The sequence below is a fragment of the Oncorhynchus mykiss genome, chromosome 2, assembly GCF_013265735.2.
Source record: "Oncorhynchus mykiss isolate Arlee chromosome 2, USDA_OmykA_1.1, whole genome shotgun sequence".
NCBI classification, from domain to species: Eukaryota; Metazoa; Chordata; class Actinopteri; order Salmoniformes; family Salmonidae; genus Oncorhynchus; species Oncorhynchus mykiss.
Genome location: NC_048566.1, coordinates 31040944 through 31053360, shown reverse-complemented (window position 1 = coordinate 31053360; position 12417 = coordinate 31040944). Strand labels below are relative to the sequence as shown.

At 44.1% G+C, this 12417-nt stretch overlaps 6 non-coding genes across 6 annotated transcripts; all 6 read left to right on the top strand.

Annotated features, from left to right (window-relative positions):
* The first annotated feature begins 1780 nt into the window (after positions 1-1780).
* trnas-aga lies at positions 1781-1862 on the top strand. The gene has a single exon. It is a non-coding gene; the product is annotated as a tRNA-Ser (tRNA).
* A 1981-nt stretch (positions 1863-3843) lies between these two features.
* Positions 3844-3925, top strand: trnas-aga. The gene has a single exon. It is a non-coding gene; the product is annotated as a tRNA-Ser (tRNA).
* Positions 3926-5906: 1981 nt separating this feature from the next.
* On the top strand, positions 5907-5988 carry trnas-aga. The gene has a single exon. It is a non-coding gene; the product is annotated as a tRNA-Ser (tRNA).
* Positions 5989-7969: 1981 nt separating this feature from the next.
* trnas-aga lies at positions 7970-8051 on the top strand. The gene has a single exon. It is a non-coding gene; the product is annotated as a tRNA-Ser (tRNA).
* Positions 8052-10032: 1981 nt separating this feature from the next.
* Positions 10033-10114, top strand: trnas-aga. The gene has a single exon. It is a non-coding gene; the product is annotated as a tRNA-Ser (tRNA).
* A 1981-nt stretch (positions 10115-12095) lies between these two features.
* Positions 12096-12177, top strand: trnas-aga. The gene has a single exon. It is a non-coding gene; the product is annotated as a tRNA-Ser (tRNA).
* The last annotated feature ends 240 nt before the right edge of the window (positions 12178-12417 follow it).

Below are 12417 nucleotides of genomic sequence, written 5' to 3'. Positions count from 1 at the left end.
TATAGATGCCCTTCTTGAGGACATACTTGACGATGATTTCGATTCCCTTGCGCTAAACGTGAGTAAATAACCTTAGCTACATCGCCTTGCAATGTTGAATGCAGTTTTTTGTTGTTGTTGCTAACAGCATCTACTGTCCAGTAGTAGTAGCTAGCTAAAGTTAGCTGTTTGGATATCACACGGATGTATTAGCTAGCTATAATGAGATAAATATGAGGCTATGTTTGATTGTTTTTAGCCTGTTTCCAATGGAAAGGTTGCTTTCATTTTTGTCCTTCTGACTCCAATGCATTAGCTAACGTTACATTGCAAAAGGGCCGGCCCGTAGGTGGTGAATGTAGGAAACAACATCTCCACCCCGCTGATCCTCAACACTGGGGCCCCACAAGGGTGCGTTCTCAGCCCTCTCCTGTACTCCCTGTTCACCCATGACTGCGTGGCCATGCACGCCTCCAACTCAATCATCAAGTTTGCAGACGACACTACAGTGGTAGGCTTGATTACCAACAGCGACGAGACGGCCTACAGGGAGGAGGTGAGGGCCCTCGGAGTGTGGTGTCAGGAAAATAACCTCACACTCAATGTCAACAAAACAAAGGAGATGATCGTGGACTTCAGGAAACAGCAGAGGGAGAAGCCCCCTATCCATATCGACGGGACAGTAGTGGAGAAGGTGGAAAGTTCCTCGGCGTACACATCACGGACAAACTGAAATGGTCCACCCACACAGACACACAGCGTGGTGAAGAAGGCGCAGCAGCGCCTTTTCAACCTCAGGAGGCTGAAGAAATTTGGCTTGTCACCAAAAACACTCACAAACTTTTACAACTGCACAATCGAGAGCATCCTGTCGGATAGTACAGATATTTCTGTACTAACAGTTTTCACCAATGTTCTCTTTATAATACTATGATAATTTTATATCAGTGGAGGCTGCTGAGGGGAGGACGGCTCATAATAATGTCTGGAATGGAATCAAACTATGTGTTTGATGCATTTGATACCATTCCACTGATTCTGCTTCCAGCCATTACCACAAGCTCCCAAATCTATTTTACCTTTATTTAACTACGCAAGTCAGTTAAGAACAAATTCTTATTTTCAGTGACGGCCTAGGAACAGTGGGTTAACTGTCAGTTCAGGGGCAGAACGACAGATTTGTACCTTGTCAGCTCGGGGATTTGAACTTGCAACCTTCCGGTTACTAGTCCAACACTTTAACCACTAGGAGGTGCCACCAATCTCCTGTGTTTTCTGTTTAAACAATAAGTAAGGATTGAGCCTTGGGGTACTCCCTTGGTGACAGGCAGTGGCTGAGACAAAAAAAAACAGATTGCATACCAGAGAGAATACTATAGACATCAAGAAAGCCAGTCAATTGATTATTGACAAGTTTTCCAACACTTTTGATAAACGGGGAAAAATAGAAATAGGCCTATAACAGTTAGGATCAGCTTGATCTCCCCCTTTGGCGATATACCACAATCCCCCGAGGTGCCTTATTGCTATTTTTATTTATTTATTATTTAACTAGGCAAATCAGTTAAAAACAAATTCGTATTTTCAATGAAGGCCTACACCTGCCAAACACAGATGACGCAGGGCCAATTGTGCGCTGCCCTCTGGGCCTATCAATCACTGCCGGTTGTGATGATACAGCCTGGAAAAAATGGTTACCAACGTAATTTGAGTTTTGCTAAAACATAATATCAGTCAGTGTCTGATATATTTGTAATTTTATGTTGGCTCTTACCGGTTTCTGTCTTCAATAGCATCAGCAGTTGTCGTGGCCGAGTGGTTAAGGCGATGGACTAGAAATCCATTGGGATCTTTCCGCGCAGGTTCGACTCCTGCCGACAACGTGATATTTTTCTCCTGTGATTGGTAATGCCCAGGCGTTTACATTGTATCAGCCTTCCTAAAATGCATTGTTATTTCATCAAGCATGTTAGCTAAATCACGTAGTTAGCTATGTAACGTTAGCTTGCTAAAACTGTTCCTCGCTTCACACCGTCAGCACCACTGACGATACACCCAGAAAAACGGACAGCGAAGATATAGATGCCCTTCTTGAGGACATACTTGACGATGATTTCGATTCCCTTGCGCTAAACGTGAGTAAATAACCTTAGCTACATCGCCTTGCAATGTTGAATGCAGTTTTTTGTTGTTGTTGCTAACAGCATCTACTGTCCAGTAGTAGTAGCTAGCTAAAGTTAGCTGTTTGGATATCACACGGATGTATTAGCTAGCTATAATGAGATAAATATGAGGCTATGTTTGATTGTTTTTAGCCTGTTTCCAATGGAAAGGTTGCTTTCATTTTTGTCCTTCTGACTCCAATGCATTAGCTAACGTTACATTGCAAAAGGGCCGGCCCGTAGGTGGTGAATGTAGGAAACAACATCTCCACCCCGCTGATCCTCAACACTGGGGCCCCACAAGGGTGCGTTCTCAGCCCTCTCCTGTACTCCCTGTTCACCCATGACTGCGTGGCCATGCACGCCTCCAACTCAATCATCAAGTTTGCAGACGACACTACAGTGGTAGGCTTGATTACCAACAGCGACGAGACGGCCTACAGGGAGGAGGTGAGGGCCCTCGGAGTGTGGTGTCAGGAAAATAACCTCACACTCAATGTCAACAAAACAAAGGAGATGATCGTGGACTTCAGGAAACAGCAGAGGGAGAAGCCCCCTATCCATATCGACGGGACAGTAGTGGAGAAGGTGGAAAGTTCCTCGGCGTACACATCACGGACAAACTGAAATGGTCCACCCACACAGACACACAGCGTGGTGAAGAAGGCGCAGCAGCGCCTTTTCAACCTCAGGAGGCTGAAGAAATTTGGTTTGTCACCAAAAACACTCACAAACTTTTACAACTGCACAATCGAGAGCATCCTGTCGGATAGTACAGATATTTCTGTACTAACAGTTTTCACCAATGTTCTCTTTATAATACTATGATAATGTTATATCAGTGGAGGCTGCTGAGGGGAGGACGGCTCATAATAATGTCTGGAATGGAATCAAACTATGTGTTTGATGCATTTGATACCATTCCACTGATTCCGCTTCCAGCCATTACCACGAGCTCCTCCTCCCAAATGTATTTTACCTTTATTTAACTACGCAAGTCAGTTAAGAACAAATTCTTATTTTCAGTGACGGCCTAGGAACAGTGGGTTAACTGTCAGTTCAGGGGCAGAACGAAAGATTTGTACCTTGTCAGTTCGGGGATTTGAACTTGCAACCTTCCGGTTACTAGTCCAACGCTTTAACCACTAGGAGGTGCCACCAATCTCCTGTGTTTTCTGTTTAAACAATAAGTAAGGGTTGAGCCTTGGGGTACTCCCTTGGTGACAGGCAGTGGCTGAGACAAAAAACAAACAGATTGCATACCAGAGAGAATACTATAGACATCAAGAAAGCCAGTCAATTGATTATTGACAAGTTTTCCAACACTTTTGATAAACGGGGAAAAATAGAAATAGGCCTATAACAGTTAGGATCAGCTTGATCTCCCCCTTTGGCGATATACCACAATCCCCCGAGGTGCCTTATTGCTATTTTTATTTATTTATTATTTAACTAGGCAAATCAGTTAAGAACAAATTCGTATTTTCAATGAAGGCCTACACCTGCCAAACACGGATGACGCAGGGCCAATTGTGCGCTGCCCTCTGGGCCTATCAATCACTGCCGGTTGTGATGATACAGCCTGGAAAAAATGGTTACCAACGTAATTTGAGTTTTGCTAAAACATAATATCAGTCAGTGTCTGATATATTTGTAATTTTATGTTGGCTATTACCGGTTTCTGTCTTCAATAGCATCAGCAGTTGTCGTGGCCGAGTGGTTAAGGCGATGGACTAGAAATCCATTGGGATCTTTCCGCGCAGGTTCGACTCCTGCCGACAACGTGATATTTTTCTCCTGTGATTGGTAATGCCCAGGCGTTTACATTGTATCAGCCTTCCTAAAATGCATTGTTATTTCATCAAGCATGTCAGCTAAATCACGTAGTTAGCTATGTAACGTTAGCTTGCTAAAACTGTTCCTCGCTTCACACCGTCAGCACCACTGACGATACACCCAGAAAAACGGACAGCGAAGATATAGATGCCCTTCTTGAGGACATACTTGACGATGATTTCGATTCCCTTGCGCTAAACGTGAGTAAATAACCTTAGCTACATCGCCTTGCAATGTTGAATGCAGTTTTTTGTTGTTGTTGCTAACAGCATCTACTGTCCAGTAGTAGTAGCTAGCTAAAGTTAGCTGTTTGGATATCACACGGATGTATTAGCTAGCTATAATGAGATAAATATGAGGCTATGTTTGATTGTTTTTAGCCTGTTTCCAATGGAAAGGTTGCTTTCATTTTTGTCCTTCTGACTCCAATGCATTAGCTAACGTTACATTGCAAAAGGGCCGGCCCGTAGGTGGTGAATGTAGGAAACAACATCTCCACCCCGCTGATCCTCAACACTGGGGCCCCACAAGGGTGCGTTCTCAGCCCTCTCCTGTACTCCCTGTTCACCCATGACTGCGTGGCCATGCACGCCTCCAACTCAATCATCAAGTTTGCAGACGACACTACAGTGGTAGGCTTGATTACCAACAGCGACGAGACGGCCTACAGGGAGGAGGTGAGGGCCCTCGGAGTGTGGTGTCAGGAAAATAACCTCACACTCAATGTCAACAAAACAAAGGAGATGATCGTGGACTTCAGGAAACAGCAGAGGGAGAAGCCCCCTATCCATATCGACGGGACAGTAGTGGAGAAGGTGGAAAGTTCCTCGGCGTACACATCACGGACAAACTGAAATGGTCCACCCACACAGACACACAGCGTGGTGAAGAAGGCGCAGCAGCGCCTTTTCAACCTCAGGAGGCTGAAGAAATTTGGCTTGTCACCAAAAACACTCACAAACTTTTACAACTGCACAATCGAGAGCATCCTGTCGGATAGTACAGATATTTCTGTACTAACAGTTTTCACCAATGTTCTCTTTATAATACTATGATAATGTTATATCAGTGGAGGCTGCTGAGGGGAGGACGGCTCATAATAATGTCTGGAATGGAATCAAACTATGTGTTTGATGCATTTGATACCATTCCACTGATTCCGCTTCCAGCCATTACCACGAGCTCCTCCTCCCAAATGTATTTTACCTTTATTTAACTACGCAAGTCAGTTAAGAACAAATTCTTATTTTCAGTGACGGCCTAGGAACAGTGGGTTAACTGTCAGTTCAGGGGCAGAACGAAAGATTTGTACCTTGTCAGTTCGGGGATTTGAACTTGCAACCTTCCGGTTACTAGTCCAACGCTTTAACCACTAGGAGGTGCCACCAATCTCCTGTGTTTTCTGTTTAAACAATAAGTAAGGGTTGAGCCTTGGGGTACTCCCTTGGTGACAGGCAGTGGCTGAGACAAAAAACAAACAGATTGCATACCAGAGAGAATACTATAGACATCAAGAAAGCCAGTCAATTGATTATTGACAAGTTTTCCAACACTTTTGATAAACGGGGAAAAATAGAAATAGGCCTATAACAGTTAGGATCAGCTTGATCTCCCCCTTTGGCGATATACCACAATCCCCCGAGGTGCCTTATTGCTATTTTTATTTATTTATTATTTAACTAGGCAAATCAGTTAAGAACAAATTCGTATTTTCAATGAAGGCCTACACCTGCCAAACACGGATGACGCAGGGCCAATTGTGCGCTGCCCTCTGGGCCTATCAATCACTGCCGGTTGTGATGATACAGCCTGGAAAAAATGGTTACCAACGTAATTTGAGTTTTGCTAAAACATAATATCAGTCAGTGTCTGATATATTTGTAATTTTATGTTGGCTCTTACCGGTTTCTGTCTTCAATAGCATCAGCAGTTGTCGTGGCCGAGTGGTTAAGGCGATGGACTAGAAATCCATTGGGATCTTTCCGCGCAGGTTCGACTCCTGCCGACAACGTGATATTTTTCTCCTGTGATTGGTAATGCCCAGGCGTTTACATTGTATCAGCCTTCCTAAAATGCATTGTTATTTCATCAAGCATGTTAGCTAAATCACGTAGTTAGCTATGTAACGTTAGCTTGCTAAAACTGTTCCTCGCTTCACACCGTCAGCACCACTGACGATACACCCAGAAAAACGGACAGCGAAGATATAGATGCCCTTCTTGAGGACATACTTGACGATGATTTCGATTCCCTTGCGCTAAACGTGAGTAAATAACCTTAGCTACATCGCCTTGCAATGTTGAATGCAGTTTTTTGTTGTTGTTGCTAACAGCATCTACTGTCCAGTAGTAGTAGCTAGCTAAAGTTAGCTGTTTGGATATCACACGGATGTATTAGCTAGCTATAATGAGATAAATATGAGGCTATGTTTGATTGTTTTTAGCCTGTTTCCAATGGAAAGGTTGCTTTCATTTTTGTCCTTCTGACTCCAATGCATTAGCTAACGTTACATTGCAAAAGGGCCGGCCCGTAGGTGGTGAATGTAGGAAACAACATCTCCACCCCGCTGATCCTCAACACTGGGGCCCCACAAGGGTGCGTTCTCAGCCCTCTCCTGTACTCCCTGTTCACCCATGACTGCGTGGCCATGCACGCCTCCAACTCAATCATCAAGTTTGCAGACGACACTACAGTGGTAGGCTTGATTACCAACAGCGACGAGACGGCCTACAGGGAGGAGGTGAGGGCCCTCGGAGTGTGGTGTCAGGAAAATAACCTCACACTCAATGTCAACAAAACAAAGGAGATGATCGTGGACTTCAGGAAACAGCAGAGGGAGAAGCCCCCTATCCATATCGACGGGACAGTAGTGGAGAAGGTGGAAAGTTCCTCGGCGTACACATCACGGACAAACTGAAATGGTCCACCCACACAGACACACAGCGTGGTGAAGAAGGCGCAGCAGCGCCTTTTCAACCTCAGGAGGCTGAAGAAATTTGGTTTGTCACCAAAAACACTCACAAACTTTTACAACTGCACAATCGAGAGCATCCTGTCGGATAGTACAGATATTTCTGTACTAACAGTTTTCACCAATGTTCTCTTTATAATACTATGATAATGTTATATCAGTGGAGGCTGCTGAGGGGAGGACGGCTCATAATAATGTCTGGAATGGAATCAAACTATGTGTTTGATGCATTTGATACCATTCCACTGATTCCGCTTCCAGCCATTACCACGAGCTCCTCCTCCCAAATGTATTTTACCTTTATTTAACTACGCAAGTCAGTTAAGAACAAATTCTTATTTTCAGTGACGGCCTAGGAACAGTGGGTTAACTGTCAGTTCAGGGGCAGAACGAAAGATTTGTACCTTGTCAGTTCGGGGATTTGAACTTGCAACCTTCCGGTTACTAGTCCAACGCTTTAACCACTAGGAGGTGCCACCAATCTCCTGTGTTTTCTGTTTAAACAATAAGTAAGGGTTGAGCCTTGGGGTACTCCCTTGGTGACAGGCAGTGGCTGAGACAAAAAACAAACAGATTGCATACCAGAGAGAATACTATAGACATCAAGAAAGCCAGTCAATTGATTATTGACAAGTTTTCCAACACTTTTGATAAACGGGGAAAAATAGAAATAGGCCTATAACAGTTAGGATCAGCTTGATCTCCCCCTTTGGCGATATACCACAATCCCCCGAGGTGCCTTATTGCTATTTTTATTTATTTATTATTTAACTAGGCAAATCAGTTAAGAACAAATTCGTATTTTCAATGAAGGCCTACACCTGCCAAACACGGATGACGCAGGGCCAATTGTGCGCTGCCCTCTGGGCCTATCAATCACTGCCGGTTGTGATGATACAGCCTGGAAAAAATGGTTACCAACGTAATTTGAGTTTTGCTAAAACATAATATCAGTCAGTGTCTGATATATTTGTAATTTTATGTTGGCTATTACCGGTTTCTGTCTTCAATAGCATCAGCAGTTGTCGTGGCCGAGTGGTTAAGGCGATGGACTAGAAATCCATTGGGATCTTTCCGCGCAGGTTCGACTCCTGCCGACAACGTGATATTTTTCTCCTGTGATTGGTAATGCCCAGGCGTTTACATTGTATCAGCCTTCCTAAAATGCATTGTTATTTCATCAAGCATGTCAGCTAAATCACGTAGTTAGCTATGTAACGTTAGCTTGCTAAAACTGTTCCTCGCTTCACACCGTCAGCACCACTGACGATACACCCAGAAAAACGGACAGCGAAGATATAGATGCCCTTCTTGAGGACATACTTGACGATGATTTCGATTCCCTTGCGCTAAACGTGAGTAAATAACCTTAGCTACATCGCCTTGCAATGTTGAATGCAGTTTTTTGTTGTTGTTGCTAACAGCATCTACTGTCCAGTAGTAGTAGCTAGCTAAAGTTAGCTGTTTGGATATCACACGGATGTATTAGCTAGCTATAATGAGATAAATATGAGGCTATGTTTGATTGTTTTTAGCCTGTTTCCAATGGAAAGGTTGCTTTCATTTTTGTCCTTCTGACTCCAATGCATTAGCTAACGTTACATTGCAAAAGGGCCGGCCCGTAGGTGGTGAATGTAGGAAACAACATCTCCACCCCGCTGATCCTCAACACTGGGGCCCCACAAGGGTGCGTTCTCAGCCCTCTCCTGTACTCCCTGTTCACCCATGACTGCGTGGCCATGCACGCCTCCAACTCAATCATCAAGTTTGCAGACGACACTACAGTGGTAGGCTTGATTACCAACAGCGACGAGACGGCCTACAGGGAGGAGGTGAGGGCCCTCGGAGTGTGGTGTCAGGAAAATAACCTCACACTCAATGTCAACAAAACAAAGGAGATGATCGTGGACTTCAGGAAACAGCAGAGGGAGAAGCCCCCTATCCATATCGACGGGACAGTAGTGGAGAAGGTGGAAAGTTCCTCGGCGTACACATCACGGACAAACTGAAATGGTCCACCCACACAGACACACAGCGTGGTGAAGAAGGCGCAGCAGCGCCTTTTCAACCTCAGGAGGCTGAAGAAATTTGGCTTGTCACCAAAAACACTCACAAACTTTTACAACTGCACAATCGAGAGCATCCTGTCGGATAGTACAGATATTTCTGTACTAACAGTTTTCACCAATGTTCTCTTTATAATACTATGATAATGTTATATCAGTGGAGGCTGCTGAGGGGAGGACGGCTCATAATAATGTCTGGAATGGAATCAAACTATGTGTTTGATGCATTTGATACCATTCCACTGATTCCGCTTCCAGCCATTACCACGAGCTCCTCCTCCCAAATGTATTTTACCTTTATTTAACTACGCAAGTCAGTTAAGAACAAATTCTTATTTTCAGTGACGGCCTAGGAACAGTGGGTTAACTGTCAGTTCAGGGGCAGAACGAAAGATTTGTACCTTGTCAGTTCGGGGATTTGAACTTGCAACCTTCCGGTTACTAGTCCAACGCTTTAACCACTAGGAGGTGCCACCAATCTCCTGTGTTTTCTGTTTAAACAATAAGTAAGGGTTGAGCCTTGGGGTACTCCCTTGGTGACAGGCAGTGGCTGAGACAAAAAACAAACAGATTGCATACCAGAGAGAATACTATAGACATCAAGAAAGCCAGTCAATTGATTATTGACAAGTTTTCCAACACTTTTGATAAACGGGGAAAAATAGAAATAGGCCTATAACAGTTAGGATCAGCTTGATCTCCCCCTTTGGCGATATACCACAATCCCCCGAGGTGCCTTATTGCTATTTTTATTTATTTATTATTTAACTAGGCAAATCAGTTAAGAACAAATTCGTATTTTCAATGAAGGCCTACACCTGCCAAACACGGATGACGCAGGGCCAATTGTGCGCTGCCCTCTGGGCCTATCAATCACTGCCGGTTGTGATGATACAGCCTGGAAAAAATGGTTACCAACGTAATTTGAGTTTTGCTAAAACATAATATCAGTCAGTGTCTGATATATTTGTAATTTTATGTTGGCTCTTACCGGTTTCTGTCTTCAATAGCATCAGCAGTTGTCGTGGCCGAGTGGTTAAGGCGATGGACTAGAAATCCATTGGGATCTTTCCGCGCAGGTTCGACTCCTGCCGACAACGTGATATTTTTCTCCTGTGATTGGTAATGCCCAGGCGTTTACATTGTATCAGCCTTCCTAAAATGCATTGTTATTTCATCAAGCATGTTAGCTAAATCACGTAGTTAGCTATGTAACGTTAGCTTGCTAAAACTGTTCCTCGCTTCACACCGTCAGCACCACTGACGATACACCCAGAAAAACGGACAGCGAAGATATAGATGCCCTTCTTGAGGACATACTTGACGATGATTTCGATTCCCTTGCGCTAAACGTGAGTAAATAACCTTAGCTACATCGCCTTGCAATGTTGAATGCAGTTTTTTGTTGTTGTTGCTAACAGCATCTACTGTCCAGTAGTAGTAGCTAGCTAAAGTTAGCTGTTTGGATATCACACGGATGTATTAGCTAGCTATAATGAGATAAATATGAGGCTATGTTTGATTGTTTTTAGCCTGTTTCCAATGGAAAGGTTGCTTTCATTTTTGTCCTTCTGACTCCAATGCATTAGCTAACGTTACATTGCAAAAGGGCCGGCCCGTAGGTGGTGAATGTAGGAAACAACATCTCCACCCCGCTGATCCTCAACACTGGGGCCCCACAAGGGTGCGTTCTCAGCCCTCTCCTGTACTCCCTGTTCACCCATGACTGCGTGGCCATGCACGCCTCCAACTCAATCATCAAGTTTGCAGACGACACTACAGTGGTAGGCTTGATTACCAACAGCGACGAGACGGCCTACAGGGAGGAGGTGAGGGCCCTCGGAGTGTGGTGTCAGGAAAATAACCTCACACTCAATGTCAACAAAACAAAGGAGATGATCGTGGACTTCAGGAAACAGCAGAGGGAGAAGCCCCCTATCCATATCGACGGGACAGTAGTGGAGAAGGTGGAAAGTTCCTCGGCGTACACATCACGGACAAACTGAAATGGTCCACCCACACAGACACACAGCGTGGTGAAGAAGGCGCAGCAGCGCCTTTTCAACCTCAGGAGGCTGAAGAAATTTGGTTTGTCACCAAAAACACTCACAAACTTTTACAACTGCACAATCGAGAGCATCCTGTCGGATAGTACAGATATTTCTGTACTAACAGTTTTCACCAATGTTCTCTTTATAATACTATGATAATGTTATATCAGTGGAGGCTGCTGAGGGGAGGACGGCTCATAATAATGTCTGGAATGGAATCAAACTATGTGTTTGATGCATTTGATACCATTCCACTGATTCCGCTTCCAGCCATTACCACGAGCTCCTCCTCCCAAATGTATTTTACCTTTATTTAACTACGCAAGTCAGTTATGAACAAATTCTTATTTTCAGTGACGGCCTAGGAACAGTGGGTTAACTGTCAGTTCAGGGGCAGAACGAAAGATTTGTACCTTGTCAGTTCGGGGATTTGAACTTGCAACCTTCCGGTTACTAGTCCAACGCTTTAACCACTAGGAGGTGCCACCAATCTCCTGTGTTTTCTGTTTAAACAATAAGTAAGGGTTGAGCCTTGGGGTACTCCCTTGGTGACAGGCAGTGGCTGAGACAAAAAACAAACAGATTGCATACCAGAGAGAATACTATAGACATCAAGAAAGCCAGTCAATTGATTATTGACAAGTTTTCCAACACTTTTGATAAACGGGGAAAAATAGAAATAGGCCTATAACAGTTAGGATCAGCTTGATCTCCCCCTTTGGCGATATACCACAATCCCCCGAGGTGCCTTATTGCTATTTTTATTTATTTATTATTTAACTAGGCAAATCAGTTAAGAACAAATTCGTATTTTCAATGAAGGCCTACACCTGCCAAACACGGATGACGCAGGGCCAATTGTGCGCTGCCCTCTGGGCCTATCAATCACTGCCGGTTGTGATGATACAGCCTGGAAAAAATGGTTACCAACGTAATTTGAGTTTTGCTAAAACATAATATCAGTCAGTGTCTGATATATTTGTAATTTTATGTTGGCTATTACCGGTTTCTGTCTTCAATAGCATCAGCAGTTGTCGTGGCCGAGTGGTTAAGGCGATGGACTAGAAATCCATTGGGATCTTTCCGCGCAGGTTCGACTCCTGCCGACAACGTGATATTTTTCTCCTGTGATTGGTAATGCCCAGGCGTTTACATTGTATCAGCCTTCCTAAAATGCATTGTTATTTCATCAAGCATGTCAGCTAAATCACGTAGTTAGCTATGTAACGTTAGCTTGCTAAAACTGTTCCTCGCTTCACACCGTCAGCACCACTGACGATACACCCAGAAAAACGGACAGCGAAGATATAGATGCCCTTCTTGAGGACATACTTGACGATGATTTCGATTCC